This window comes from Anabrus simplex, chromosome 1 (assembly GCF_040414725.1).
Source record: "Anabrus simplex isolate iqAnaSimp1 chromosome 1, ASM4041472v1, whole genome shotgun sequence".
NCBI classification, from domain to species: domain Eukaryota; kingdom Metazoa; phylum Arthropoda; class Insecta; order Orthoptera; family Tettigoniidae; genus Anabrus; species Anabrus simplex.
The window spans coordinates 1,512,079,708-1,512,106,235 of record NC_090265.1 but is presented as its reverse complement, the minus strand read 5'-3'; positions in this window follow the sequence as shown (position 1 = coordinate 1,512,106,235).

Below are 26,528 nucleotides of genomic sequence, written 5' to 3'. Positions count from 1 at the left end.
TTTACAAAAGCCCATTATTGTGGTGTAGGATTCACCCACGGTGCTAACTCTGTGATGGAAGGTATGTTAGTGACACGTGAAACAGATCTCTTTGTATTGTTTTCCTTTCCACAGTCAGTCTAAAAAGTAGAATCTACATTAACTTTAAATTAAATATTTTACATGGCGTGTTGTGTCGACCTGAAGAGAAAGTCATTCTGGATATAAGAGCTCAAGTACTCTTTAGTTTCTCCCACGTTCATTTAAACCTTTCGTGATAACCAACCAGCTTAGTTTCAAATAATTACTGACAAATTGCAGCATGACTGCGAGATAGCCGAGGGCGTAACAATTGAATTCTCCCCAAGGTGGTCCAAGTTTGAATCCCAGAAAAATGAAGGGAGATTTATGAAATGAAAAATTATATCCGCGTTACTCATATTCCAAGTAAAACTAGGGTTTGTATGGCCATGATTATATATCGATAGTCACGTAAAACGACAAACATTTTAAATATATTTTTCGTCATAATTGTTCGAAAAATCATAAGCTCAGCGATATATATTGACATAGTGATCGGGAATATACAGTATATTCAATGTCATTCAGTTAATAAAAATACTGTCCATTGGATAAACTGACAAATTTGTTTATCAGAGTACTAAATATAAACTCACCTGCGACAAAGAAGCAGAACTTACAACTTGATTATCTTTACTCTTCTCGTATTAATAACTGTTCGTATGAAGAAGCAGCTCAATTAAAAACAGCAACAGGCATTTTTTTGTCCAAATTTTACAGTTACTGACGTAGAATAGGTCTGTCACTTAGTTTGTGCACTGTGCCCCACGTAGAATTTCGAGCGTCACATGCCTTCAAAACATTGCGACGATAAATGATGTCTAACTGATAAACATATAGTTTGAAAACAGTTTCAAAAATCGACGGTGAGTGGTGAAGGAATCCACCATTTTGTGCTGAAATTGACTTTGTTGCAAGGGGTATCATGGAACTATCATATTAGCTACCAGTGGCCACCATTACACGCATAAATTCGTGACCAGGTAAGGTGAAAATTTGAAAATTGTGCTTAATTTGAAATTCCGGAAATGCATTCAGAAAGGTAGGGGATATCTGAAGAATCCAGTAAGCCCAAGAAGTAATTTTATCAACGATCTCTCTTGGTGCTGAGTTATCACTTTCTTGTATACAACCGGAGCTTTGTTATGGAAGTCATACGGCAAAATATAAACAACGGGGGAAAGTACAATTCCTTGTAATGTATATCCATTTGGTATTTACCTGCGCAATGTTCACCAAGACGTTTATATATGGTTTTCTTTAGCATTAATGAAACGAATAAAAGTGCTCCTCTCAACACGACCTGGTACAGTGGTGTTCTGGGGAGGTGATCCCAAAGCGATACCGGTGGCAGCTATATCTATCGATATGCTAAACTAAATGGAAGTCCATTGTATAAGAACCACAAGCAGGGTTATCGTGAAATCCTTAATGGAAATTGCTGTGAAAAAGGAGACCATCTGTGATCTGAAAATGGCAGATGAAGCAAATTTACTCTCTTGGCGATAATTCAAGGTATAAAGTGTTGCATTATGTTGAACAGGGATTTTCAAAGTCTTAGGTGCGCACAGCAAATTAAAACTAAAAACTAAAAATACGCTTAGAGACCCCAAACTCGTATACTATAGCCTAATAACCAGTAAAAGCTGCAAATCTCTATTAGGCTACAGTAAACGAGGTGAAATGAAACTGTACGGATGATCCGATGACGATTTGCTACAAATAGATTATCAATGTTTAGGCGTTAGAACATGAAATGAATAGCAAAGTTAATTAAGTACAAAACAAGACGTTATTGTGCGTACTAGACATATTTGATCTAGGTAAATTAAACTGGCAATATTATGGAGAAATCATAATACCACATACTAATATAAATTCTAAACAATAATTAGCAGGTGCCGAATAAAGGTACGAATAGACAGTATATTAAATATAACGTCAAAGAAAAGTTTACTTTAATGGAATACTAACTCGGATAGAAAAATCAAGCCGTAATTTAATAAGAATGATTTGCAGCCAATGGCTATAAAGTTACATATATGACATATTCCATTTACGATCTGAAATAAATTGTATTCATAAAAGTAAATTGTCATTTCTAGTATACTTGTCACTACTATATTCATTCACCGACTTTGCTCTCTTTTTGCAAGTCGCAAAGCGCAAAGAGTGAACATGCAGTCTTGCTTTGGGCCGTGGTATGCAATTCTCTTGCTGGTGAATGCCGTACACTGCGAGTCTTGTTATTGCGCCCAAAAGCTAGATTTTTGGACCAGTTCAGTTTCTGTTGGTCATTGCATTAGTTGAGTAGAAGTCCGATCATAGTTTTGCGCTTTTATATTCTTTGGTTTTTCAGAGTTTTGTTACTGCACCTGTAGATGGTAGCAAGCGTTTTAAGCGTAGACCTATTAACGACTCATGTGCAATATCATATGCTAAGAAGGAGGAAGCGTCTTTTGATATCCCCAGTTGTGATTTGAGGAATCGTGTGTTCTACGTTTTCTATAGTTTTCATATCATTGTAATTGACGTTTGGTTATGCTCGTTTCGGAAGTACTTTGACGTCGCAACATTGCATTGCTGTTAATATAATATTTTCAATGTCAATAATGTCTATTAGAGCTGCTGGTGAGCGTTCCTTCGTATGTATTCTGCAGGAATTCATTGTTGTTTGTAAGGTTACTCTGAGGTACAGGGTGTTTCTAAACAAGATAACCGAAAACGGGTCTGTTTCTTTTTAACAATATAACAATAAGGACTGTGTTTTCATTTATATTTCTTTCATAGGAGAGTTGATTGACTGACGTTGTTAGTGACAGCCGACCTGCCACAGTATGGCGTCCTGGAAAGCGTATGGCGAGTGGAAGATTATTTTTTTGAAGTTGCGAGAGAAGACGGAATTGTAGACCTTCCATGAAATTCATGACGACCACTTTCCAGAACTATTTCCAGAGACCAGCACAACTAAAGGAAACTATACTGTGATGGGTGGAAAGGATCCACGAAAAATCATAATGAGGCACATTCAGAAGACCCCGCACCTCCAGTCTCTGTCTCGTTTATAGAAACGTTTTCAATCGGCCCAGGCTTTTACGTTACGTACCGTTTCCTATAATTTTATTTTTCCTATTGAACCTAGCACCAGGTCATCTAGCATATGTACATCACTGCTGAGAATGAGCGAATGTATAATACCCCATCCCCCTCCCATGGCACTACAGCCCTGAAGGGACTTGGCCTACCAAGCGACCGATGCTCAGCCCCAAGGCCTGCAGATTACGAGGTGTCGCGTGGTAAGCACGACGAATCCTCACGGTCGTTATTCTTGGCTTTCTAGACCGAGGCCGCTATCTTACCGACAGATACCTCTTCAGTTCTAATCATGTAGGCTGAGTGGACCCCGAACTACCCCTTCATCCAGGTAAAAGTCCCAGACCTGGCTAGGAATCGGAACCCAGGGCCTCGGGGTAAGAGGCAGGCACGCTACCCCTACACCACCCGCTGTAATTACAATGAACAGTAAGGCACGCTGGTATTCCCGATGTCTGAGTTACTGCCTGTGACGTTTTTAATCGCGTCATCTTTGTTGATATTGTTATGAATTAGAATAGAAAAGGTGTGTACATATTTATGAACTTTTATAGCAGGATCTGCCTGTTTACACTGGAATTTAAAATCCAAATACGACATGCATATGTACGTTTTGAATGGACAGTGGAGTCAGAAAATATCTGGAAGATTACCACCATTTATTGCGAAACTATACATCGCAAAATAGTTCAGAATATCAACAACTTAATGTATTGATATCGTTATGAATGTTTTTATTGTATCACAGAACCTGGAAATATTAACTTTCACAAAATAAAATGTTTATTTTCAATAATCTAACGCAAATAAACAATAATAATGAAAAGGTAACGATTTGTGTGTATTTACTTAAGGTTGTCTCTTTTTCACAACAAACACTAATTTTCAAATTCGAAATCGAAATTTTTATACCTACGAGGGTCATTCAACAAGTAACAGGTAATTTTCTAAAAATTAACATTTTTAAAAAACAGTTATTTGCCTGTACACAAAAACACAGACGCATAGATTTTTACCCTCTATACACTATATTAGCTAGAAAAAACCTGAAAACAATAAATACAGACGTCACTTTACTATGGCAACAGCGGCGGTTGCGCTCCTAGTATTACAGAGAGCGCGGACGCTGTAAGGACTTGCACCGACCAGAAAAAAAGTTAAAGTCCATGACCTTGAAAATGAAAAAATAATTTTGCTAAAACTACTGTTTGTACACCAAAAAACAAAAAGGGTGATGTTGGGGATGGGGGTGGGCACAACAAACACTTGCTTACAATAAGTAGATTGACGTCATTTAGGGGAAGAAGGACCTATTCCATCTGGGGAACCATAATTATATCTGAGAGAATCTGTGGAGGCTGTGAACGACTGAAACTGTCGTTTTCAAACTGTCCTATTCATGTTCAATACAGTTCATGCACGATTAAATAGATGGCCAATTCGTATGGTTAATATCCGCCTCTCTCATGAAGTTACTCACTGATACATCTCGACGAGAGTGACCATTGTCGTCGACGAAATTGGACTCAGCGCCATATTCATCCCTAAAGGGTTGTACAAATAGTCGAATAATTTCATCGGTATACCGCTAAGTAGTTGACGTCCATCGGATTGGTGTCAATGGTGTCCGACGGCCGTGCATCACTCTCGCCTAAAACATTACACCACCACCTCCAAGTAGATGTATCTTTTGAACATGCTGATACCTTCCACAGCGACCTTTTACGGCTCGACACATTTTGTCGTCAGTATCTGGCCTAGGTGGTAATCCGTGTTTCATCTGCAAACAAGAAATTACACCATTCATCCACCCCCATTATTTTACAAGTTGCTTTATGTAGCCCCGAGACAGATACGTCTCATGGCCACTATATAATAGGAAAAGGCTAGTGGGAAGAAAGCGGCCATGGCCTTAATATTAAAATGTGAAATGACGGAATTTCATCTCCAGGACTGCCGACAGTCGAGGTGAAACCCACTATCTCCCGAATGCAAGCTCAGAGCTGCGTGACACTAACCGCACGGCCAACTCGCCAATTGTACAAAAGATATTGGAGTGAAATGGTAAATAATCAGGAAAAATATAAAATACCGAGAAGAGCGCAAAATCGAATAAGAGATGTGCATAAGGTATTTAGGTGCTCAATATTTGATGAAGGAAATCTCGCAATTGCAAGTGGACTACATTAAGAGTGTATTTTTTCCCCCGAATGTACTCTTGATGAAGCTCGACAGTGTTACAGGAAGAACTTTATGAAGAAAGTAAAATACAATGTTTCGAAAAATGGGAGACTGGCTGGATCATTTATAATTTACATATTATATTTTCATTTCTTCATGAAAGCAAACCTCTGAGGAGTTGTCCAGAAAGTAAAAATGTTGTGTAGTATATTATTCTATGTTGTTTAGGTCGTTCCTCAGGCCACATTCAGGTGACATTATTCATATTAAAGAAATGCTTTCTATAGCTATGATTGATAGCTTCTAAGATTTCTTTTCGGATATATAAACAGCCTTCCTAATATAAAAAAATTTTATCCTTAAATTAACTTTAATATACTCTTCTTCTTCTTCTTCTTCTTCTTCTTCTTCTTCTTCTTCTTTATCTGTTTAGACACCAGGGTCAGTTTTTCCCTCTGACGCAGGGAGGGATCCCACCTCTACCGCCTCAAGGGCAGTGTCCTGGACCTTCAGACTCTGGGTTGGGGATACAACTGGGTAGGATGACCAGTACCTCGCCCAGGCGGCCTCACCTGCAATGCTGAACAGGGGCCTTGTTGAGGGATGGGAAGATTGCATGGGACAGGCAAGGGAGAGGGAAGGAAGCGGCTGTGGCCTTAAGTTAGCTGAGGTGGGAATCGAAACCATCTCTACTCATTTGACCTCCCAAGGCTGTGTGAACCCCGTTCCAGTCCTCGTACAACATTTGAAATTTCGTGGCAGAGCAGGAAATGGAACCCGAACCTCCGGGAGTGGCAGGTAATCGCACTAACCACTACACCAGGGAGGCGACTAATATACAACTAATTAATAAATGAATAAACTAATTAATAAAAATTATTTACAAACTGTACTGTTGTGCTTTCGGAGTGATGTAAACAATACTGCAGGCTACAATAAGTTATAGAGTTCAAATCTATAAGCTCTAAAGTTAAAATCTAAAATTGAGTGTTCCAGACACTAAAATGCACAGCGCTACGGGCTGGGCTGAGTGGCTCAGACGCTTGAGGCGCTGGCCTTCTGAACCGAACTTGACAAGTTTGATCCTGGCTCAGTCCGGTGGTATTTGAAGGTGCTCAAATACGTCAGCCTCGTGTTGGTAGATTTACAGGCACGTAAAAGAACTCCTGCGGGACAAAATTTCGGCACCTCAGGGTCTCCAAAAGCCGTAAAAGTAGTTAGTGGGACGTAAAACATTATTATTATTATTATTATTATTATTATTATTATTATTATTATTATTATTATTATTATTATTTCTTTCTTTCTTTCTTTCTTTCTTTCTTTCTTTCTTTCTTTCTTTCTTTCTTTCTTTCTTTCTTAATCTGTTTATTGTCCAGGGTTGGCTTTTCCCTCGGACTTAGCGAGGGATCCCACCTCTACCGCCACAAGGGCAGTGTCCTGGAGCTTCAGACATCGGATCGGGGGTACAACTGGGGAGAATGATCAGTACCTCGCCCAGGCGGCCTCACCTCCTATACTGAACAGGGGCCTTGGTGGGGGATGGGAAGATTGGAAGGGATAGACAAGGAAGAGGGAAGGAAGCGGCCGTGGCCTTAAGTTAGGTACCATCCCGGCATTTGCCTGGAGGAGAAGTGGGAAACCACGGAAAACCACTTCCAGGATGGCTGAGGTGGGAATCAAACCCACCTCTACTCAGTTGACCTCCCGAGGCTGAGTGGACCCCGTTCCAGCCCTCGTACCACTTTTTAAATTTCGTGGCAGAGCCGGGAATCGAACCCGGGCCTCCGGGGGTGGCAGCTAATCACACTAACCACTACACCACAGAGGAGGACATTATTATTATTATTATTATTATTATTATTATTATTATTATTATTAGAGCGCTACCCATCAGCTCAAACGCTAGCGTAATTAACTCCGCGATCGCTCCGATCCGAGACACTAAGGTACCTCCCGTATAGTCGCCATCTTGTCTAATTAGGTTAAGCCTGTCAGGCTAAGCTTGCACTCTTCTGTATTGACCTGGGGGGGTCTGTAAGCTTAACGCCCTTGTAAGGTAAAACCTGGGGCCGAAACAAGGGCCTGTAAGGATACACCTGTACACATAGGAGGTCATGTGAAAATAAGTCCGCATTTCAAATCGCCCGCGCTGTGATGTTACAGCTCTCTCAGGAGCAGGCCTGCGCGTTAGGTTATGACGTCATGTGAAGATAAGCACGCACTCTTAACCAGCAGTTCGCATTTTGAAACATCCAATGGTAGACTGTAAAGAGCCTGTGTGAGGTCATGTTAACGTTCATGCACAAGTTTAGGTTAACACGTCATAATCACGTCCTAACCTCACCTACAAGGTCACTTCACCAGTTCGGGTGCTCCAAGGGGAGCCCGCAAAGAGCCTGTGATAATTTAGGTTAGCGTTTCTGGTAGCAAGGTTAGGTTAAGAGTTCATAATAACATCTTAACATCAACTTCGGTCATCTGACCAATTAGACTCCTCCAAGAGGAGGCGATGAAGAGCCAGTGTGAGGCTAGGTTAGTGTTCGTTAGTTTATCACACGTGTTTACCTCCTCTACTGGTCACCTCACCAGTTCGGCTTCCCCAACGGGAGCCCATAAAGTACTGGTGTGAGTTTAGGTTAGCGTTCCTCGTAGCAAGATTAGGTCAACACGTCATAATCACGTCCTGACCTCAACTACAAGTCACCTAACCGATCAACTACTCCAAGAATAGATGGTAAAGCGCCGGTGTGAGGTTAGGTTAGCGATCGTGCCCAACGTCTTAACCTCACCAGCAGGTCACCTGACCTCCAAAGGGCCCGACCGATTCGGCTGCTCCAAATGGGCCAATGGGGTTAAAATTGCCTTCGTACGTAAGGTTAGGACTTCTTAACCTCATCTAGGGTAAAAAGCAGCCCAGGTCATTGCCCTGGCCGATTGGGCTCCTTCAAGGGAGCCTGCGAGGTTAGGTTTGCTCTCATCCGTAACCTTATAACATCATTTCACGTCTTAACTTCGCCTAGAGTTGACTGACCCCACCTCACCTAGAACACTCATACTTCTACTACTACGAGAATCGTGCTGACTCGGCGTGTGAAAATGTTGACTCAGCAACCATTTTTTTAATATACTTTGTCTATCTAGTACAGGGCAAAGCGGCGTTCCCAGTTTTACTGTCGTGATTTTCTTTCTCCAAGTCTGCTGGTCTGTCGCTATAAGCACTGCCTCGTGGGAAGATTTCCCCACCATAGGCTGCAGCTGGTCCACCCATTTGACTGGATATCTTCGTCGAGGTCTCTTGCCTTTAATCTTTCCCTCCACCACAAGCTTCTCCAGGGGACAGTTCTTCTGGCGATGTGTCTGAAGTACCGGAGGTAAGCCTGGATGACCATTTCCAGAAGCCTAGTCTGGATGCCTAGTTCTTCCTGCACGGGCGCATTAGTTTCAAGAAATTCGGAGAATGTATCGGTAAACCCACAAACAAGTGTTTGACATGCCTCACTCGATTGCCTACACGTAACAACATACGATATCCATATATTGTTGTTAAGGTACTCTTTGTCTTTGGGCAACCTGCAGCTGTTGCAGGAAGATTGTACAATAATAATAATTTCTATGGCGTTTGGTAGTGTGATGTATTGTAAATAAATTAAGATGTACATTATGACAAACAATAACACTCAGTCCTCGGTACAGAGGAATTAATCATACGCATTTGAAATCTTCGGCCGAGCACAGAATAAAAGCCAGGGCCTCATAAACCGAAGACCAGGACGCTAACGATTCAGGCCAAGGATCTGCACGATTGAAGGGTCGTTAAACAAAAAACATTTATTATTATTATTATTATTATTATTATTATTATTATTACGGGGTTACCCGTGGACCAGCAGAGGTTAAAGAAGGTGCCGGGGTGAATGGGTCTAACTACAATGCCAGGAATTGATTTAAAACTTTAACAAAGGTTATATTTCTTTAGAATTTCAAAAAATCAACAAATAACAATGTAACAGGTACCAGTAGCAATAAACAAGTCTAGGAAAGACAAGGTTGGTGGTATAAACAGATCTTAGACTTCAAGCCGTCACTTTACAGCTCCTGAGCCCCTAGCTCAAATTTACAAAAGACACAAATTTACAAAAGGGCGGAAATCCCTTAATACATGGAGCGCTTGCTCCCAACATACAATAGCCTTCAAAAGGCATTCAGTAATCTTACTTTGTAAAAAACTAACAGGCTCTCAGTTTTCAAGCCTACTCAATCAAACACCAAAAATATCTTACACCTTTTGCCCTTCCATGGCCCAGCTTACAAATTGAAACAGGTGTATCACGTACCCCACCTATAGGGCCTTCGTGTAAAAAGAAATAGCAGTTAGATAAATGGCCCGACCACAATATTGTGACCGTCACAGCTGACTGAATATGGGTTAGTCCGCTACAAGGGTCGCTTTGTCGGCGAGAGGCGCGCGCGGCCTTGGCACAGTAAAACCCAGTTTCTGACATGTAGAGGGTGGCTGGACGATCGACAAAACAATAATAAAAATAAAAGTGGACGAGAGAAAAAAGTAACCAGTGTGTGTCACCTGCAATTACATCGATCGGAGAGAAATGAAATATTTATAAAATCATTGATGGCGTGATACGCATAATTATGAAAGTGCTCATGGATCATATTTTACTGAACTGGGTTAGTAATATCACGTGTGAAACATAAAAATCAAAGATTGAATTTTTATTTTTATTTTAATGGTATTTCGGCTAGAATGATGATAAAAATTATCTAGTCTAAGCCTAGAAGAATTCAGTACTTGAGTTGACTTCACTTCCGAACACGAGGTCCATGCACAACATTTAAGGCAACTCATATTAGTACGAGCTCTCACATGCTGGAATGCTCTTGACCTGCGATCTACTGTTACTCCGTGGACGTCGTTAAAGGATTTCTACTTAGGACAGCTGTGCAATACTATCATCAGGGATAGTGAACCCATTCCTGTGTTCGAAGCTTCCTACAATTATATTAATCTACAACCAGAGTTCGTGCAGTGAACAGAAGTCCAAAGTGCAGATAAAATTTATAAAGTACGTTTTATTTTCAACCTAAAGTTACGTGCATGTTTAGGATTTATTTTAATTCATCTGTACAAGTTTCAGCTACCTCACGAGTGAACGTGGAAGAGGACCTCTCCGTTATCATCGCCTGGAGAAGATGGAATTTCGTGTCATGGAATCCATGTATTTCACCATGAAGTTTTAAGCCGTCGACCGCCATCAGCAGCGACGAAATGCAGAGATTTTCACCTTAGCATGGCTGATTGAAGACCCAGACTTCAAGATGTGAAGGCATCTGCATAAGTTAAGTCGACTACGTCTTATCTATATATGTTCTATGTAGCTCTTTATTTCTACTCTTATCTTTTCTTAGATTTTCTTATAAAATATCTAGTAGATTTACTTCACGACTTTTCACTGGATATTTTTCTAGATGTAAGATATGCTGCTTACTTTGCGGACTTACTTGGTTCATGACCACGTGTTAACGAGCTTGACGATGATGGTTCAGTTAAAGCGATCCATGTGTTATCGAAACCATCCTTTCTTATGGTACGAATTTCATTATGATAATGAGCTGATTTATTGAAATGATATTTTTCTGATATTTTTTACATTTTCATGGAATTAGGACTTTTACTTGTACCTTACATTTATGATAGCGTGTCATCAGGATGTTAATTCCGAATCGTGTGTAAGAATTCATTTAGAGTACTTGCATAATTGTATGTGATTATTGATGGATTAGTTAATCATCGGGACGAATTTCAGGAGGATATCACGTATTTTTAGAACGATGATAGGTCCTTATGGTTTTCATGGCTACACATGAGTGATAATGGATTACGACGAGTTAGGGTCGTCGTTATGATACACTGTGCGTGTAATTTGTGAGAATTTTGTATGTACGATATGAATCTTCGTGAAACTGAGTTTTTCACATGTTAATGTTGCAATAGTTGTGCCTGATGTTGATCAGGATATGAGGAAAATATAGAATCTTCGAGACGTTATGAGGTCTAGATAAGATTATAGTATCTTCTGATGATATAGACAAGTCCATGTTAGTCGATGTACTCCATAATTCGAGGAAATATCCTAATAGTTTTCGTAAAAGCCAAGAATTCCGAGTTAAGGTACGTGGAAATTTATTGGAAGACCTTAGGTCTTGTGAACAGATCCTCAGTAAATATGCTAATAATATTCAGTTCGAGACCAGGCATGCTCCTTCTTCAAGGTATTATTTCGTACTCACGTGGTGACTTTATCTTCTGAACGCAAGGGAACATGTTATAGGAGAGTGGCAAGTTTGATTGACACTTGATGATATGTAAATATTGTAGATATTTCTTCCTTGATATTTTCAGTAGTTAGTAGTAGATGTAGAGATTTCTTAGTTGTAAGACACTTATTTTCTATGTACTTATTTTGTGCTGATATGCGACAATTTGATAGTGTTAATTTATTGCGGACGGGATGTTCACGTTGAGGATATTTTCTTCATATGTCGATTTTCGTAGGTCATGATGTTAATAATTTTTGTCCAGTTAATGACCAAGTGATTACAAGTTTATTTTTAGTTCTCACAAGGAGATATGTGGGAAGACGTGAACAGATATATCCGACGTCTCGAGTTAACTTGTAAAAAAATAAAGGCAAATTCAACTTTTCATTTTCTTTTTATGTCAACCATTTTTTTTGATAGACAGGATTTCATTCTTATTGTCATGATGTAAGATTAATTAATCTCGAATATTTCTTTATCATACACTTAATTAAAATTAATTCAATTTTTCAGATTGTTCGTGGAATGATAGTGAAGACCTCATTTTTTTGTTTTCATTAAAAATGTATTTCAACTTTAAATTACTAAATTAATAATTCCGAAACGAGGAAATACAATATCATGTTAAAACACTGTTAGAATGGTAGGGAAGATAAGTTACGTGTAGCATCCCATTTGTTTGCATTTTCTTTGTTACATCAGGAGCCACAGTAATTACGTAAAGTAGCGATCATTTCCATTATCGTAGCTGTTAGGATGGCTAATATTTCATTTTCATCAATAAATGTGTAATATTTGTTATACATTTTGAACATGCTTATTTCCGAACCCTATGCAAATCCTGTCACTTTTCATATATTTTTCTGAGCTTACGGTAATCGAACTGAGCACCCCTGGGGTGTCTCTAGCTCGCTGACAGACCTAGTCGGAGACAATATGAAAGGAGGCGAATGCTTGCACTCCTAGATAAGAATTATTAAAACCTAAAGGTCACTAGGCCGATGAAACAGGGGCTATTCCCAAACTATGGAGGTGACTCGTATAAGAAAAATTTAAGACATTACGGAAAGGAAGAAAACCAGTTACAAAACGTAGTCACCTCAAACCAATATGAAGGGGAGCTCGAGAGGGTACATCACTCTCAATACCCGATTTACAGTGAAAGATTTTATGAAGTTATTACATAAGCCGGCAGAAGTTACACTTTCAGAAAAGTAGGTTACATAGTTAAAGTTTCGGACCTCTCGCTCGGGTTAAACTGCACAGCTAGCGAGAAATAAAGATGTTAATTGGCCATTACCTTGTCGGTGTACTGCTGCCTGATGAAAGAGGCGCCTCCCCCCTCCTGCTTGACACACACACTTCGATGACGATTAGTTGCCAAGAGACGTGAAAATCCGCAGTTTATAAAACCTCGGGGAAAGTTCGAGATCTTTCATGAATAAACCATCCGCGCCCTCTCACTTTATTTGTGAATTTAAGAGTTACACTCAAGATCGAGGAAGAAGCCTGTGATTGGCGGAAAATTAATTACAGAAATTCGTGATTGGTTAAATTCAAAACTGGCGGAAAGAAAAGATAAATATTGCCAACCCAAAAATAAGGAACATTAATTAGTTAAAAGAAACTTATGAATACAAAACTTATTTAAATCAAAGTTTATCCACTTCACGCCAGGGTGCATGATCATAGTTTTTGTAGTGACATCTGTTGAAGAAAGTCCAAACTTCTTGATGAAGGGCAAATAAAACAAGTAGAAATTCATACAGTACTGGAAGCTTCACAATAACAAAATTACGTCAAATTACTGTAGTGACATCTTCTGAGTAAAGGTTTAAGTAGGTCTAGTTTCAAGTTTACTGTTTCTCCTGTAGAGGAGTTCTTTTAGCCGCAAGATTTAAATGCGCGGCGTTGGGATGTACCTCCCGGTACAATTATTATTATTATTATTATTATTATTATTATTATTATTGTACCGGGAGGTACAACCCAAAGCCGCGCATTCAAATTCATCGCCTAGATGAACTCCTCTATTGGTAAAACAGTGAAACTGAAACTACACCAACTTAGAACTTTACTCAGAAGATGTCACCAGAGAAATATGATGTAATTTTGTTATTGTACAGTTTCCTAAACTAAGTGAATTTCTCCTTGTTGTGTTTGCCATTCATCAAGAAGTTTGGACATTCTCCCATAGATGACACTACAAAAACTTTATGATCATGCCCTCTGGTGCAAAGTGAAAGAACCTATAATTTAAAGAAGTTTTGTATTTCCAGGTTTTTGTAACATTGATGTTCATTTATTTTGGGGTTGGCAATATTTCCTTTTTATTTCCGCCAGTTTTGAACCTAGCCAGTCCCTAATTTCTGTCATGAATTTTAAGCCTATAACAGCTTCTTGTTGGATTCTGAGTGTTACTTTTGAAATCTACCAATACAATTGAGAGGGTGCGGCTAGTTTATTCTTGAATGATCTCGAACCTTCCGTCAGGGTTTTTAACTGCGGCTTTTCCTCGTTTCTTAGCCAATTGATCGTCATCTTACTGTGTGTGTGTGTGTCAAAACAGGAGGCGGGCGGCCTCTTTCATCGGTCAACAGAGCATCTACAAGGTAATGGCCACATAACTTCCTTCTTTCTTGCTACCTCCGCAGTTTAAACCGAGCGAAAGGTCCGACTCTCTTGTTATGTAACAAACTTTTCTAAAATGTAAATCTTCTTCGGCTAATGTAAACATTTCATAAAGCTTTGACTTTAAATCGGGGATAGATAGTGATTTACCCTCTCGAGCTACCCTTCATTCGTTCGTCAGCTTAGGAAAACGAACACCAACGAAAATTGTTCTGATGGATTGCGTATCCATAGTCGCTGGGAGGCGTGAACAATCTTTAATGAATTATGGATAGGAAGAGCACTGTGGAATACGAGGTTCTGCCGGTGCAGGGACGATATATTTAGATGTTAACAATCGACTCACCGTAAAGAAAACAGGTCGGTAAAAACACGAGAAATATCTGATTTTCCATTCCCTGAACGAGCGAACTATAAGCCCTTAAGGATAATGGGGAGTGACTGTTACTTGCGAAGAGACAATATTTTAGTGAGCTAGTTTTGAACGAAGAGCCTCCGTGGCTCAGGCGGCAGCGCGCCGATCTCGCTGGGTTTCGTGGTTCAAATCCCGGTCAGTCCATGTGAGATTTGTGCTGGACAAAGCGGAGGCGAGAGAGAATTTTCTCCGGGTGCTTCGGTTTTCTCTGTCATATTTTATTCCAGCAGTACTCTCCAATATCATTTCATTTCATCTTTAATTCATTAACCATTGCCCCAGAGAAGAGCGACAGGCTTCGGCAGCTGGCACAATTCCTCTCCTTGCCGATAGATGGGGGTTTCATTCATTCCATTTCTAACCCGGCCGAATGACTGGAAACAGGCTGGGGATTTTCATTTCTCATTTTAAATGTTCAAAAACACGGTGAAATAATTTCAAATGTTTCCAGCACTGAGAAAATGTTCAAAAATACATGATTAAATACTATTAGCTGAACAAATTTATTGATTAAGTTTTGTTATCGTTAACTTATCTGAGCAGATTTACGAAACGCGGGAGCAACAGTAGAACACGGAAACTGGAGTGTGCGGTGCGCTTGGCGTGGAGACCAGCTGCGAGAGGGAGGTTAAAACAGGGTAAAATCAATGCGACAGGCTTAGGAGAGGCGATTCTATGTGGGGGCGGTCCTGCAATTAGCTCACCTGGCCATCCGTCATCACAACGCTCCTCAAGAAGTTTCAAGTAGCTGTAAGCTACTGTTGTCAAACAAAAGCACATACATGTAAAATAGTGTTCTAAACGAGTTTTGCTGGATGTAAGTGCCGAGTGATGGCATAACGGCTTCTCTTCTAAGGGAGTCGTGGTTTATATCCCTACGGTTAAGTGGGTATAACCTCGATTCGAGCCGCGGTGAATGCATGTGTTGAATTAAAATCGAATGCGACTTTGAAAACTGCATACAGCTGCAGTTCTTAAGGTTTATAAAATCAGTGAAAAACAAAGACAAAGACACCTACGTACAGGCCATGAAGGCCCTTGGAGGAGTGGAAGGTATAGGCGTCCACCATTGTTAACCGCGGCATGTGATGGGGTAGAGTGGTTAGCTCTACGCCCAGGAATTAACCTGGTACTCATTTTTGGTGTAGGCTGAGTGAACCTCGGGGCCATATGCACCTCTGGAAGTGGAAATCTCGTTTCTTAAATTTTACGACTTCCTGACGGGGATTCGAACCCACGTCCTTCCAGGCGAACCGAGCACGCCTTTACCGCCTCGGCTAGGCAGCCCCAAGTGAAAACAAGGAAACACAATTTAGTCTTGTTCATTTAATTGCTTACTTTTACAACAAACACTAATTGTCATGCAAAAGCAACAGCATCCGTAACCCTGGCAGTTGAGGGGGTAGAGTGGTTAGCTCTAAGCCCGGCCGCCTTTGCCCCCTGAGGGAAGGGGGGGGGGAGATCGAACCCACATCCTTCCGGATGAGCCGAGCAAACTTTTACCGCCTCGGCCAGGCAGCCCCTAATTGCCACACACAAAGTATTAACTATCAAATACACCATGGATGATGAAAGGAAATGACGTGCTCCTTGATATTACAACGAGGAGTGGAATAAGAAATAGGCTATTGTGAACCCTTAAACAATATTATGTCGTTGTTGTCTTGTTACTGTTACTCATTAATTAACAGTGGAAATATCTTCTTCTTGTTGTTCTTCTTCTTCTCCTTCTTTATCTGTTTACCCTCCAGGGTCGGTTCTTCCCTCGGACTCAGCGGGGGATCCCACCTCTACCGCCACAACGGCAGTGTCCTGGAGCTTCAGACTCTGGGTCGAGGGATACAAGTGGGGAGGATGTCCAGCACCTCGCCCAGGCGACCTCACTTGCTGTGCTGAACAGGGGCCTTGTAGGGGGATGGGAAGATTGGAAGGGATAGACAAGGGAGAGGGAAGGAAGCGGCCGTGGCCTTAAGTTAGGTACCATCCCGGATTAGCCTGGAGGAGAAGTGGGAAACCATGGAAAACCACTTCCAGAATGGCTGAGGTGGGAATCGAACCCACCTCTACTCAGCTGACCTCCCGAGGCTGAGTGTACCCCGTTCCAGCCCTCGTACCACTTTCCAAATTTCGTGGCAGAGCCGGGAATCGAACCCGGGCCTCCGGGGGTGGCAGCTAATCACACTAACCACTACACCACAGAGGCGGACGGAAATATCAGATATAGAAATAACAATCCCATGAAGAGAAAGCACGTGAAGAATAACCCAAATTTCCCAAATCTAACATTGAAGGGATGTCGCAAGAAGATGTATGGGAATGTACAAGAGTGTGGTTTATTTAAAGGCCTGTAGACTCCAAGCACATCTTGTGATCCCTAAAAGTAACTTTGATGGTGGGTAAAGCTTGCCTTTTAACAATAAATGCTTTGTACTAATTTAATCTTGAAGTCTGAAGTATACTTAATATTTTCAAATGTACCCTAAGGTGAAGGAGAAGGATTTGATCATTCTCTGTTAGTGAATGGACAACCGGCCGCTAAATGTTCATTTTACACACATATGAGTTTAATGACTCTACTGGCTGTGCAGTGACTATTATATCACACATTTCAATGGTAGTATCGCTAACTTCCGCGGTCTTCGGAAATCTCACAGTCCAAAATACACATAAGGACGTGAATCCTAATTTCAAAATTTCAGAGTTGATGTATCAGGGTATGGAATGTCTTGTTTGATTCAATGGTCACATGTAAGGAAAAATCCTTTTTAATTTATGATTATCGAGTTGTATTTATTTCGACTCTTTAGTGAATAAATACTAAATTAATAAAGTAATGATAAGGAAGAGCCTCCGCGACCTAAGCGACAACGCACCGGCCTGTCGCCCCTGAGTTCCTTGATTCGAATCCTGGTCACTCAATGTGAGATTTGTGCTGGACAAAGGGGAGGCGGAACAGGCTTTTCTCCGGGTACTCCGGTTTTCCCCTGTCATCTTTCACCCCATCGACACTCTCCAATATAATTTCATTTCATCCGTCAGTCATTAATCATTGCTCAGAGGAGTGCGACAGGCATCGGCGGCCGGCACACTTCCTATCCTCGCCGATAGATGGGGGTTTCAATTATTCCATTTCTGACCCGGTCGAATGACTGGAAACAGGCTGAGGATTTTCAGTGATAATGACAGTGTATAATTATAAGGAAAGCCAAGTATGAAGGTATTCATAACCTATATAGAGAAAAAAGTTAGGGAACGGAAATATACTGTTTGATCTTTGAATTTAAACTCTTTGAGCCGCAGTTTCCCAATTGTCGGCTATCGGCTTCATGAAATTAACACACATCCTGCTGATTGTTTGGTCTGTTCGCAAATGTATATTGATAATGTTTCAATGCGCTATTATGGTGAATGTATATAGGGCGGATCTTAATTATACCGATTAAAAAATCTGGGATGCTCTTCGTGTTATGTAAAGAACGATGTCCCAATCAATACAACAATACAATCACTACTGATCTGCATTTAGGACAGTCGTCCAGGTGGCAGATTCCCTATCTGTTGCTTTCCTAGCCTTTTCCTAAATGATTTCAAAGAAATTGGAAATTTATTGAACATCTCCCTTGGTAAGTTATTCCAATCCCTAACTCCCCTTCCTATAAATGAATATTTGCCCCAGTTTGTCCTCTTGAATTCCAACTTTATCTTCATATTGTGATCTTTCCTACTTTTATAAACGCCATTCAAACTTATTCGTCTACTAATATCATTCCACGCCATCTCTCCGCTGACAGCTCGGAACATACCACTTAGTCGAACAGCTCTTCTTCTTTCTCTCGATTCTTCCCAACTCAAACATTGCAACATTTTTGTAACGCTACTCTTTTGTCGGAAATCACTCAGAACAAATCGGCAAGCTTTTCTTTGGATTTTTTCCAGTTCTTGAATCAGGTAATCCTGGTGAGGGTCCCATACACTGGAACCATACTCTAGTTGAGGTCTTACCAGAGACTTATATGCACTCTCCTTTACATCCTTACTACAACCCCTAAACACCCTCATAACCATGTGCAGAGATCGGTACCCTTTATTTACAATCCCATTTATGTGATTGCCCCAATGAAGATCTCTCCTTATATTAACACCTAGATACTTACAATGATCCCCAAAAGGAACTTTCACCCCATCAACGCAGTAATTAAAACTGAGAGGGCTTTTCCTATTTGTGAAACTCACAACCTGACTTTTAACCCCGTTTATCAACATACCATTGGATGCTGTCAATCTCACAACATTTTCGAGGTCACGTTGCAGTTGCTCACAATCTTGTAACTTATTTATCACTCTATAGAGAATAACATCATCCGCAAAAAGCCTTACCTCCGATTCCACTCCTTTACTCATATCATTTATATATATAAGAAAACATAAAGGTCCGATAACACTGCCCTGAGGAACTCCCCTCTCAACTATTACAGGGTCAGACAAAGCTTCACCTACTCTAACTCTCTGAGATCTATTTTCTAGAAATATAGCAACCCATTCAGTCACTCTTTTGTATAGTCCAATTGCACTCATTTTTGCCAGTAGTCTCCCATGATCCACCCTATCAAATGCTTTAGACAGGTCAATCGCGATACAGTCCATTTGACCTCCAGAATCCAAGATATCTGCTATATCTTGCTGGAATCCTACAAGTTGAGCTTCAGTGGAATAACCTTTCCTAAAACCGAATTGCCTTCTATCGAACCAGTTATTAATTTCACAAACATGTCTAATTTAATCAGAAAGAATGCCTTCCCAAAGCTTACATACAATGCATGTCAAACTTACTGGCCTGTAATTTTCAGCTTTATGTTTATCACCCTTTCCTTTATACACAGGGACTACTATAGCAACTCTCCATTCATCTGGTATAGCTCCTCCGACCAAACAATAATCAAATAAGTACTTCAGATATGGTACTATATCCCAACCCATTGTCTTTAGTATATTCCCAGATATCTGATCGATTCCAGCCGCTTTTCTAGTTTCCAACTTTTGTATCTTATTGTAAATGTCATTGTTATCATATGTAAATTTTATTACTTCTTTGGCCTTAGTCTCCTCATCTATCTCGACATTATCCTTGTAACCAACAATCTTTACATACTGCTGACTGAATACTTCTGCCTTTTGAAGATCCTCACATACACACTCCCCTTGTCCATTAATTATTCCTGGAATGTCCTTCTTGGAACCTGTTTCTGCCATAAAATACCTATACATACCCTTCCATTTTTCACTAAAATTTGTATGACTGCCAATTATGCTTGCCATCATGTTATCCTTAGCTGCCTTCTTTGCTTGATTCAATTTTCTAGTTCCTTCAATTTCTCCTTACTTCCACAGCCATTTCTAACTCTATTTCTTTTCAGTCTGCACCTCCTTCTTAGTCTCTTTATTTCTCTATTGTAATAAGGTGGGTCTTTACCATTCCTTACCACCCTTAAAGGTACAAACCTGTTTTCGCATTTCTCAACAATTTATTTAAACCCATCCCAGAATCTGTTTACATTTTTATTTACCGAATCGGATTGGCAGAGATTTTTTTTTTCTTTTCGGCAAAATGAGATTACGTTGTTACATCCGAGCGTGCGATTCCAACTGTCGAACTCGCCGTATCTGCTCTGCCAGAGCGCAAATCCCTCGCTGCCCGCATCTTGTGCTTCTTGGGAGGGAAGGGAAGAGTAGGGAGGGGAAATAGAATATATGATAGATGGAGACAGACATAATGCGCGGTCCAAATGCACTAGTTACTCGTTCGTTTAGCGCAATCACTTCACAGCCCCAGTAAACAATATACTGTACAGTTCTTTTTTGTTCATATTAGCTACTAAGTTTACGGTATAAATAGGTGAGAACGGGTCCGTTTCGTTACACAAACGAAGAAATGACTGATATGCAATTAGCCCAAGGTGCAGCAAATGGCAACGGGAGAGAAGCCGCACTGATTTGTGGCGCCCAGAACGCTATTCGACGCCAACCTCATCATTCAACCTTCGTATCTACTAAATCAAGGTATCAATTAAGTAAAAAGTTCCACCTGATCGATACTTTTTATTATTTAGCCTTCGGCTAAATTTTATGTCATTAAAAACGTACAGAATATATAACACAGCTACTACACAAGGTCGAGGACGGCAGAGACAGATAAAAACTCATAAACATCGGAACAAATTGGACAGGCGTCGTACACCAAACTTCCCAATTTAATGATTCCGAATAAAATTCGTACAAAGAATAATTGGATAGGAGTCGTACTCCAAACTATCCAACTAAATGAAAAATGAACAATTCGACCAACAATCTACGTAATCTTCTCCACCGGACAGTAAGAAAGGTCTAGAAAAAGAAGGACACTATACAACCAAGACCAGTGTGCAAGAGCATTAAGCAGAAAACTGTCGAAATTAATAAAGAACCAGTGCAAGTGACAACGAATAAAACCAAAGACGTTTTAGTTTAGAATAGTTTTAATTTGTATAATTTTAATCTCAACTAACACACACAATCCCCTCCCCCCATCCTCCCTCACCACTTAAGTGTCCCTTACTAACACATTTTAATTTTAATTTTAATTATGAAATGTTTTATGCTTTTTCACCTAAGCTTTAAACAAAACAGCTGATGATGATTGCTAAGCAATCGAAACATGTTCTTTAAGTTTTTAATGTCATAAAATTTAGCCGAAGGCTAAATAGTATCGATCAGGTGGAACTTTTTACTTAATTGTCATCTTGATTACAATATCGATACGGAATGAAGTGGATAGTATGTAATTCGTATCTACTAGCAGGCGACATTTCAGCATATGTTTAGTGTCAATATTTGTATCGGCATTGTTGGTGACTCGGTCTAGGAAGCCAAAAATAACGGCCGAGAGGATTCGTCGTGCTGACCACACGACACCTCGTAATTTGCAGGCCTTCGGGCTGTGCAGCGGTCGCTTGGTATGCCAAGGCCCTTCAAGGGCTGTAGTGCCATGGGGTTTGGTTTTATTGTTGGTGACTATTTAATTGAGCCGTATGTCCTTCCTCCTCGCCTGAACGGTAAGGAATGCTACCTTTTCTCGGTGGAATCACTGCCAAGTTTATTGGAAGATGTTCTTCGGCTGTGTCGTAATGACACTCCACCGCAATTTACTCGCCGTGTCAGGCAGCACTTAAATGATAATTATCCAGGGAGACGGGTAGGCCTTGGTGGACAAATTAAGTGGCTTCCCCGCAGGCAGATTTAACTCCCATGGACTTTTCTTGTTACGTGAAGATCGAAGTAGAAGAGGGGAATATTGAAGATTTGATGTAATCAAACTATTGAATGGACTGTTTCTTTCGTTCAGTATTTAATTTCTTTTACAATGTTGTGTCCGGCTCCATGGCTAAATGGTTAGCGTGCTGGCCTTTGGTCCAGAGGGTCTCGGGTTCGATTCCCGGCCGGGTGGAAGATTTTAACCTTAAATGGTTAATTCCCTTGGCTCCGGGACTGGGTGTTTGTGCTGTCCCCAACATCCCTGCAACTTATACACCACACATAACGCTATCCTCCACCACAATAACACGCTGCACCTGGCTAGAAATAGCCATATGAAATAAAAACAATGTTGTGAGTAAAAGAATGCACGATCGTGTGGCGGCAGTGATGGATCTTCACGCATGTTAAATAATACAGAACGTTACTGAGACCAACAGAAGGAAAAGTAATCGTGTGCATCGCTTGACTGACAATTGTGTCTTAATTACTCTGTGTTGTTGTACTGCCTTTGCAATTGCGGCTGCTTAATAAATAAACTATGGATATTGCCTGTACAACAAAGCGGAGGCGGGACAGGCTTTCCTCCGGGTACTCCGGTTTTCCCTGTCATATTTAATTCCACCAACACTCGCCAATATCATCTCATTTCATCTGTCAGCCATTAATCATTGACCAAGAGGAATGCGACAAGCCTCGACAGCCGCCACAATTCTTATCCTCACCACTAGATGGGGGCTTCATTCATTCATTCCATTCCTGACTCGGTCGAATGACTGGAAACAGGCTGTAGATGTTCATTTTCATTGCCTGTACAGCAAGAGACAAACGAAGAAACTTGTGCATTCGCACCTGTGTCTATCAAACACTCCACTTCCCCTCCCTTCGCTGTAGCGACTTGAGCTTTGTCACAGCAAATACAATGAGTTCGTCTATTTGAATCGTGCACGCGGATGTATCAAAGTAATCTTATTTTCTGGAAAAGAAAATGTGTTCGCCCATCCGATTACGCCATCGTTCTTTGCATAACACGAAGATCATCCATGATTTTTTATTGGTGTAATTTAGATAGAACATGCATAAAAACAAGGGAGGAAGGGAAGGGTTATTCTGCCCGAAGGCAGGTCCGAACCTCCGCAGAGGTGTTCCTGAGCCGGAGTTTACGTGCGGCAGGGTGGCCAGTTCCTTTCCGCTCCTCCATTCCCTTACCCCCACCAACAGCGCGTGGCAACCCATCCAACTCCTGACCACGCCCAATGTTGCTTAACTGCGGAGATCTCACGGAATCCGCTGTTCCAATACGGCTACGGCCGTTAAGTGCATGTAAATGCGATAAAACGAAAGTGATGAAATTGTGGCAACAAACAGCTGTTGATTGGTTGTAGTTCCTGATCTTCTTACACAAAGCCATGAGCTCAGTAGTCAATGTAATTCGAGTTCCATAACAACATAAATTGGCAATGTGTACCCAACGCTCCAACGCTGTTCCAATACGGCTACGGCCGTTAAGTGCGCGTAAATGCGATAAAACGAAAGTGATGAAATTGTGGCAATAAACAGCTGTTGATTGGTTGTAGTTCCTGATCTTCTTACACAAAGCCATGAGCTCAGTAGTCAACGTAATTCGAGTTCCATAACAACATAAATTGGCAATGTGTACCCAACGCTCATTTTCGTGCCCTCTCTGACTGTTAACTTTCTGTACTGTAACTTATTTATGGCCCTTTGACTGGGCTCATGATAAAGTCATGACTCCATGACATTGTTTCGTACAATTATTGGTAGAATGGAGATGCTGCATACCGCAATAGGACTACTGTTGAGGTTAGGAAGCCCTTTCTCTTGGTCCTTCGAGTTAACGAAATCTACATTCGTTGTTCGGGTTTTAATGAAAGTCACTAAAGGGGTGAGAGGCGAATCGAGATATACACTGACTGACAGAGCAAATGCAACACCAAGAAGGAATGGTCAGAACTTGATGCCAATTGCAGGGTAGACTGACGTCACTGAGGTATGCTCATGATGTGAAATGCGCCGCTGTGCTGCGCACGTAGCGAACGATAAATGGGACACGGCGTTGGCGAATGGCCCACTTCGTACCGTGATTTCTCAGCCGACAGTCATTGCAGAACGTGTTGTCGTGTGCCACAGGACACGTGTATAGCTAAGAATGCCAGGCCGCCGTCAACGGAGGCATTTCCAGCAGACGGACGACTTTACGAGGGGTATGGTGATCGGGCTGAGAAGGGCAGGTTGGTCGCTTCGTCAAATCGCAGCCGATACCCATAGGGATGTGTCCACGGTGCAGCGCCTGTGGCGAAGATGGTTGGCGCAGGGACATGTGGCACGTGCGAGGGGTCCAGGCGCAGCCCGAGTGACGTCAGCACGCGAGGATCGGCGCATCCGCCGCCAAGCGGTGGCATCCCCACATGCCACGTCAACCGCCATTCTTCAGCATGTGCAAGACACCCTGGCTGTTCCAATATCGACCAGAACAATTTCCCGTCGATTGGTTGAAGGAGGCCTGCACTCCCGGCGTCCGCTCAGAAGACTACCATTGACTCCACAGCATAGACGTGCACGCCTGGCATGGTGCCGGGCTAGAGCGACTTGGATGAGGGAATGGCGGAACGTCGTGTTCTCCGATGAGTCACGCTTCTGTTCTGTCAGTGATAGTCACCGCAGACGAGTGTGGCGTCGGCGTGGAGAAAGGTCAAATCCGGCAGTAACTGTGGAGCGCCCTACCGCTAGACAACGCGGCATCATGGTTTGGGGCGCTATTGCGTATGATTCCACGTCACCTCTAGTGCGTATGCAAGGCACGTTAAATGCCCACCGCTACGTGCAGCATGTGCTGCGGCCGGTGCTTCAGGGGCTGCCCAATGCTCTGTTTCAGCAGGATAATGCCCACCCACACACTGCTCGCATCTCTCAACAGGCTCTACGAGGTGTACAGATGCTTCCGTGGCCAGCGTACTCTCCGGATCTCTCACCAATCGAACACGTGTGGGATCTCATTGGACGCCGTTTGCAAACTCTGCCCCAGCCTCGTACGGACGACCAACTGTGGCAAATGGTTGACAGAGAATGGAGAACCATCCCTCAGGGCACCATCCGCACTCTTAGTGACTCTGTACCTCGACGTGTTTCTGCGTGCATCGCCGCTCGCGGTGGTCCTACATCCTACTGAGTCGATGCCGTGCGCATTTTGTAACCTGCATATCGGTTTGAAATAAACATCAATTATTCATCCGTGCCGTCTCTGTTTTTTCCCCAACTTTCATCCCTTTCGAACCACTCCTCCTTGGTGTTGCATTGTCACTGTCAGTCAGTGTAGAAGTTCGGGACCAGACAATGTTAATGCAGGAGATGAAAAATATATTCTCGGCATCATTCTTTCTTTCTTAATCTATTTACCCTCCAGGATTGGTTTTGATCCCACCTCTACCACCTCAAATACAGTGACCTGGAGCATGAGACTTTGGTTCGGGGGATACAGTTGGTGAGGAGGACCAGTACCTCGCCGAGCGGCCTCACTTGCTATGGAAGGCCTTTCGGGGGGATGGAAAGATTGGAAGGGAAAGACAAGGAAGAGGAAAGGAAGTTGCCGTGGGCTTAAGTTAGGTACCATCGCGGGATTTTATTACTTGACAGTTCCCCACACTGCCAAAAATACTGACACTTCTCCACAGCCCTTGGACATGGCTACCTGATTAATGACTCAGAAATAATTTCGAATGAAAATTCCACACAATCTCCCCCCCCCCCCCCCCAAGGCTAAAGCGCTACTCCCTTCCCCCACCAAACTACCTCCCGCCGCCCCAAATAAAAAGATTAATAATAGATTATTATCAGTCTACACTATACTAATAATATATCTATCATAATAAAGCAGTTGTACGTGCGTGCGTCTGTGCATATATGTGTGTGTCCGGCTTCTCTAGAAAACGGCTACTTATAACTGCGCTCAAACTATACTTTAAAATATGTAATGTATAAATAATGTTTAAACCAAATGTATACTTTATGTACTCATAACTGATGTGAACGAGCGCAGCGAGTTCGCCCTGGCGAATTGGCGAAGTGATTCGCTCGCCTGTAACATCAAGGCTCACCCCACTGACCTTTAAAGTTAACATATTATTCTTTTGGAGTGAAGAAAGGCGCTAGGTGTAGGTACTTCATTACTAACATGGTCTTGAAAATATCATTGATGTAGTGTAATTTCCATTAAAATGAATGCAAGGTTTCTGACTCCCATCACACATCCAGGCTGTGGACTGGCAAAATATTAACAGAATTGATCATTTTGGTGTTGTTATAATTTTGGCGTGTTTAAAATCAACTTTTTCGGCTTCCTTATTTTTTGTGTGTTTTTATTTATTTTTTGTATTTTTTGGTATTTTGGTTTTGGTCCAATTTTATCAACAATAATTATTATTATTATCCTACTCTGTTTTCTGTGAATAAGCAACTCCATTCAGAACACTTTTCTTTTGTTATTTTCGATTTTTTGGATTTT